The following is a 6,783-nucleotide window of genomic DNA, read 5'->3' as shown; positions in this document are numbered from 1 at the left end:
CCTAACTAAATTTTTATTCGGTAATAGTTGAGCTTCAGCAACTCCGTTATCAAATTATGCAAGAAATATGTCAAGAAATCGTTCCAAAAACGGATCAAAGCAGGTTGGATGTTTTGAAAAACTTCTCTAGAAACATTTGCACGAAAGCCGATTTTCGGCTGCAAACAGACGTCACTAGGTTTCAAAAAAGGCTATTATTTGGAAATATATGATCGATTTTCGTATGACGACGTCATTCCGATTCTGAAAATACCTATATTGCCAAGCATATAATTCAATTATTAATATTCGCAGATTTCCAGAAACCGGAAGTCGGCAACCCAAGTTTAAAAGTATCGTCAGATAACGATAACCGGTTCTTAAGAGTCATTTTTGCTCCGAAAATTGCAACATTGGGGGGTTTGTGAGTGTTTTCCACAGCTTTAAATGGCTTCCCAGAAACCGGAAGTCGCCATCTTGGATTGAAAATGGCATCGAACATCATGTTTCGGTCTCTGGATACCAACTTCCGGCCTCCAAATATGACCAAGAACCCGAAAATCATCAAATTTCAATGAAAGGTTTCCATTATGTATGAAAATTTAATACTTTTGACCCCCTCCTTCTTTAAGGGTGATCCCTCCTCCTATACAATATTTCTATGACCGCTTCCTTTATACAAAGAACACGTATGCCAAGTTTGGTTGAAATCGGTTCAGGCCTTCGAGAGTTATGCTGGAACATACATACATACATACATACAAAACTTCTCTTTTATATAAATAGATTTAATACATAACGGTTGCTTAAGTTCGATTATAATCAAATGAAATGGGAACGTGTAGGGCAGCCAAACTTTGAAACCACGTGTTCAATCATAATTCATCAGTTAACCCTTAACTAGCCCGCTCATCTGATAATAATAATCAAATCGGTTGTGTAGTTTCTGAGATAATGAAGTTTCGTGATTTTCACAAATCGGCACATTACAAATGAAGTTACAGTTCGATTACAGTAAAATTCAATAGGGTCTTCTGAGGCAGCTATATATAGGGTAAATAACCAATTCTCGTCAGTCTATGTCGTTTGTCATGTTTTTAACTGTCATCCTTTTTTAGTAAGCTGCTTAATTTCATCTATTATTTTTCTGGCATGCTTTCCTTCTTTTTATCTTATTGGAAAAATTAAGAAAAGACACAAATAGTACAACGGAGCATCTAAATTTAATTGTGAAAAAGCCACTCTTACAGTTCCTTTTTGGTCAAGCCATTTCTATTATAGTCAGAATTTGGTTTAGTTCGTCAGTAGCAGAGAGAGAAAGAAAGCTTGTAAAACTATATTCGTTTCATCTAGTTTGGTTGTAGTTTGAAGTAGAATTCTGACGCCATAAGTTGTACGTGCAAATTAATACTAGTGATGTCATATTTTTATTTTTGTATATGTAATTGCTGCGCTTCTGTACACACGATTGTCGAGGGATTGATACATGTTGTCGTTTACTGTTTGAGAACAAAAGGGATCGAGATATTTGCGCAGTGCGCAGCGTGTGCAGTGGCTCCAAATTTACCGCAAAATATGTTTGTACTCTAAATCTAATTACTATATCTATTTGATTTATAAAGTAATTTCTTTGTGTAGAAATATGCAAATAGCAATAAGAGTTTTTGCAATTCAATAAAAATCAAAACATGGTTTCACATGTCATAAACTTTATTCAAGAAAGGATACGGCACGTTTTGCAACAACGACAGTTCCCTTTTATTCTGGCGGCAAAAACACCTGCAACATGCCGTGCTGTCTGCTGACGAACTTAACCAACCTGTTGGATGTGTTAAATAAATTTAAGTTTTATTTATCCCGTATCCTCAATTAACTGTGGGTATTCAAAGTGTATGAGTTATTTGCTTTCGCTAGTACGACGGAACTAAGGTTATTTGAGGGAGAACAAATGTATACTTCTCGAGAAAATCGTAACCAAATATCGCTAGCGGTGAAGATGTGTTTCGTGAAAGTTTTCTTCGGTCGGGTGAAATATCTAGGTGTGTGAAAGTGGCAGTTTAATTTTTGTCAAAAATCAATAAATAAGTTTGAGTTTTTAATGGAGTGATTCATTCATGCGAACAGAAAAACTTCAACGTTCAAGGTAAGCTAACATACATTGAGTTTTTGAGTGGAATATAAGCAGTAGAGCTTGGCAAATTGAATCCTGATATATATATATATATATATATATATATATATATATATATATATATATATATATATATATATATATATATATATATATATATATATATATAAACTCTTTTAGGTTCCATTTGTCCCAATCCACCCATATTAGAGTACGGCGAGCATATGTTACAGTAGGTTTTCATATATCAAATATACTAACTTTTTTGTGTTATGAGATAGAGGAATGGTTTGTTCGGCAAAGTTTTAGAACGTGCAAAAATATGAAACTTTGTTGAACAAATAAAATGTCTATCTTCATTGGGTACAGAGTAACAGAGAATATTTTATGAAATTTACTTTAAAGTTAGTTTTTTGCACTTAACTTTTGTTAGTTACATTTTACAAGAAAACATTGTTCTAAAGAAGCATTTATGCATACAAAACACACGTTTTTGTTGAGGGTCACACACCTCCAGGACTTTTCCTTACAAAGTTATAGCATGTTTAAGCTTATTTTTTCAATAAATTTGAGAATTTTTATTTTTAGTATAGTAAACTTTTCATACTTTTTGACAATTTGTAATTATGCGGGTCATTCGTACAAACAATTGTTCCGAAGACACTTTCAAGCTAGGATGAAGGTAAAAGGCGCTATGGAATTAAGTTCCACTTTTTGCCTTATTGAACCACTGTGAACTGTGTTACAACACGAAGCTGGATCGTCATTGTTTGTTCTGCGGAGACACTCTTCCAGATTGATCCTACTAGCAGCCGAGAGGTTGTGACTTAGACGTTCGGTGAAGTGTTCACTTTAGAATTATTATCATTCTTAATATTATTACTATCAATATTATTATTATTATTATATATATATATATATATATATATATATATATATATATATATATATATATATATATATATATATATATATATATATATATATATATATATATATATATCATCCAGGAAAAGTGGCACCTGCATGTCGTCCATTTTGCGGGAGCGTTACGCTCTACAGCACACAAACGATAAATATTCGAATGTGTGGGGGGGATCACATAGTTGATATTAAATTTTAAAAACAATATTTCAAACTGCAATGGATCAAATAAAAAAAAAACTAAATTAATCCACCTAGCGGTCAGACTCAGCCTTTCTCATTCAAACTTATTATTTATAAAAATAGATTTACATGAATGCTTAAATCCAATAAAGGTATATTCACTCTTTGGGTTCTAAAATATTGATGTTGTAATTGAAGTATAAAATATGAAATTTGACGTAATGTTAGTGCTTAAGAAATAGCGAAATAAAATAAATGACTCTCAATTTCAAACAATTTAATCACGAGCGATACCGAGAACGTTCAGATAGTACGATACCACATTCAAATTATGTTGAAGCCACATATAGCGATCGAAGCAGGTATAGTTTTGAATAGTCTTTGAATTTCTTTTCTTTCCAAAACTTTTGAACAGCATATCAAATTGTTATGAAGTTGTTATTTGTAAGTTTGAGAAATGACTCGTTTGTATGACACTAGTTATGTTCAAATAAGTCGTGCAATACTTGAGAAAATAGACTTTCGTTGTTTTACAAATTAAAACATGACGGTTGCTTAAGTTTGATTACAATCAAATGAGAAGGTAACGTATAGGGCAGCCAAACTTTGAAACCACGTGTTCAATCATAATTCATCAGTTAACCCTTAACTAGCCCGTTCATCTGATATCAATATTGTTCAAATCGGTTGTGTAGTTTCTAAGATAATGAAGTTTCGTGATTTTCCCATTCGATACATTACAGACGGAGTTACAGTCCGATTACAGCAAAATTCAATAGGGTGTTATGAGGCAGCTAGACCTTTCATTTGATACTTATTCTGTGGAAATCGGGTCAGCCATCTCTGAGAAACATGAGTGAGATTAAATAGTCTCCAGAACACGTTTTTTCCATAACTTCTGAACCACATGTTCAATCTCCATAAAATGCAAAAGTTAAGGGTTGTTTTGGTAGCCCGTTCATTTGAATCTAATTTTGTACAAATAGGTTGAATAGTTTCTGAGATATTGATGTTTCATGATTTTTACATTTTGATACATAACCTCTAAACTAGAAATCAGATTACAATAAAATTCAATTTCATTTGCAATTAATTTCATTGAAATAGGTTCAGCCATCTCTGAGAAAATCGAGTGAGATTGGGAGAGCGTTACACACACACATGCAGAAAATGCTCAGTTCGTCGAACTGAGTCGAGTGATTAACGACATTCGGCCCTTTTGAGCACTTTTATACCTTTAGTTTTTGCAGTGATTGCTATACCTTTCTAGGAGAAAGGCAAAAAGTGAAATGATAGAAATGACTTTTAATTTCAACTTCAATCCCGAGCAAGGCCGCAAACATTGAAATAGTACATTATCGAGTTTAAATGATGTTGAGGCCACATATTTTGATCGTAGCTATAGTTTTAAACAGTCTGCGGGTTGCGTTTCTTTCTATTTATAACTTTCAAACCACATGTTTAAACTTTATGAAATTCATTGTTTAAGGGTTTAAAAGCCCATTAATTTGAATACATCTATGTTCATAGCTTCTGAGATATAAGAGCGTTTTTCACATTCTGACGCAGCGCAAAAACTAAAAGTTTGATTACAATGAAATTCAATAGCAATCTTAGCGGCAAATAGACCCTTCATTTGACACCAAGATAGAAAGAATCGGTCAGACCATCTCTGAGAAAAGTGAGTGCGAAACAAAAGGTGCACATACACACGTACACACCCACACACAAACATATACACCTAGACATGCATATATGCAGAAAATGCTCGATTCGACGAACTGAGTCGAGTAGTATATGACATTTGGCCATTTGGATCACTCATCTACCTTTTAATTAGCCAGTGATCGTTAGGAGAAAGTCAATATGTTTATTTTCATTGAATGATTTCACATTTTTATGAACAACGGACAAAGTTACAATCCGATTGCAATGAAATTCAATAGCAAACTATGGGGCAACTAGACCTTTCATTTGACACTAACTTTGTGAAAATCGGCTCAGCCATCTCTGAGAAAAATGAGTGAGTTTAAACAACCTCAGGATAACTTTTCTTTACATAACTTTTGAACCATAAGTTCAATCATAACGAAATTTAAAAATTAAGGGTTTTGGAGACAGCCCAATCATTTGAAACCAGTTTTATTGAAATCGGTTGTGTGTTTTCTGAGATATTGATGTTTCGTGATTTTTACATTTTGATACATAACCTCTAAACTAAAAATCCGATTACAATGAAATTCAATAGCAATCTATGGCGCAACTAGACCTTTCATTTGCAATTAATTTCATTCAAATCGGTCCAGCCATCTCTGAGAAAAGTTAGTGAGAAAAAAAGTTGCACATACACACACACACATACACACATACACACATACATACATACATACAGAAAATGCTCAGTTCGTCGAAAGGGGTCGAGTGGTATATGGCATTCGGCCATTGGGACCACTTTTATACCTTTGGTTTTTCCAGTGATTGCTATACCTTTCTAGGAGAAAGGCAGAAACAGTAATACTAATAATAATAACAGTAGTAATAATACTAATAATAATAATGATAACAATAATAATAATAATATTACTAATAATAATGTAAAAACCTCAATAAAATAAATAAATAAATAAATAAATAATAATAATAATAATATTGATAGTAATAATATTAAGAATGATAATAATTCTAAAGTGAACACTTCACCGAACGTCTAAGTCACAACCTCTCGGCTGCTAGTAGGATCAATCTGGAAGAGTGTCTCCGCAGAACAAACAATGACGATCCAGCTTCGTGTTGTAACACAGTTCACAGTGGTTCAATAAGGCAAAAAGTGGAACTTAATTCCATAGCGCCTTTTACCTTCATCCTAGCTTGAAAGTGTCTTCGGAACAATTGTTTGTACGAATGACCCGCATAATTACAAATTGTCAAAAAGTATGAAAAGTTTACTATACTAAAAATAAAAATTCTCAAATTTATTGAAAAAATAAGCTTAAACATGCTATAACTTTGTAAGGAAAAGTCCTGGAGGTGTGTGACCCTCAACAAAAACGTGTGTTTTGTATGCATAAATGCTTCTTTAGAACAATGTTTTCTTGTAAAATGTAACTAACAAAAGTTAAGTGCAAAAAACTAACTTTAAAGTAAATTTCATAAAATATTCTCTGTTACTCTGTACCCAATGAAGATAGACATTTCATTTGTTCAACAAAGTTTCATATTTTTGCACGTTCTAAAACTTTGCCGAACAAACCATTCCTCTATCTCATAACACAAAAAAGTTAGTATATTTGATATATGAAAACCTACTGTAACATATGCTCGCCGTACTCTAATATGGGTGGATTGGGACAAATGGAACCTAAAAGAGTTTATAGAACTTTAGCTAAACTTCAAGAAAAAGTATTGACATCATGATTCCACTGGCCCCTTTTTAACCTATACGTTCTTGAAGTTATCTAAAAAATAAGCTTAAATATGATATGAATTTGTAAGGAAAAGTCCTGGAGATTTATGACCTTTGGCAAAAATGTGTTTTTTGTGTGTCTTAACAATTCCTCCGAACAATA

This window comes from Wyeomyia smithii, chromosome 3, assembly GCF_029784165.1.
Source record: "Wyeomyia smithii strain HCP4-BCI-WySm-NY-G18 chromosome 3, ASM2978416v1, whole genome shotgun sequence".
Classification (NCBI taxonomy): domain Eukaryota; kingdom Metazoa; phylum Arthropoda; class Insecta; order Diptera; family Culicidae; genus Wyeomyia; species Wyeomyia smithii.
This window is presented reverse-complemented; position numbering follows the sequence as displayed.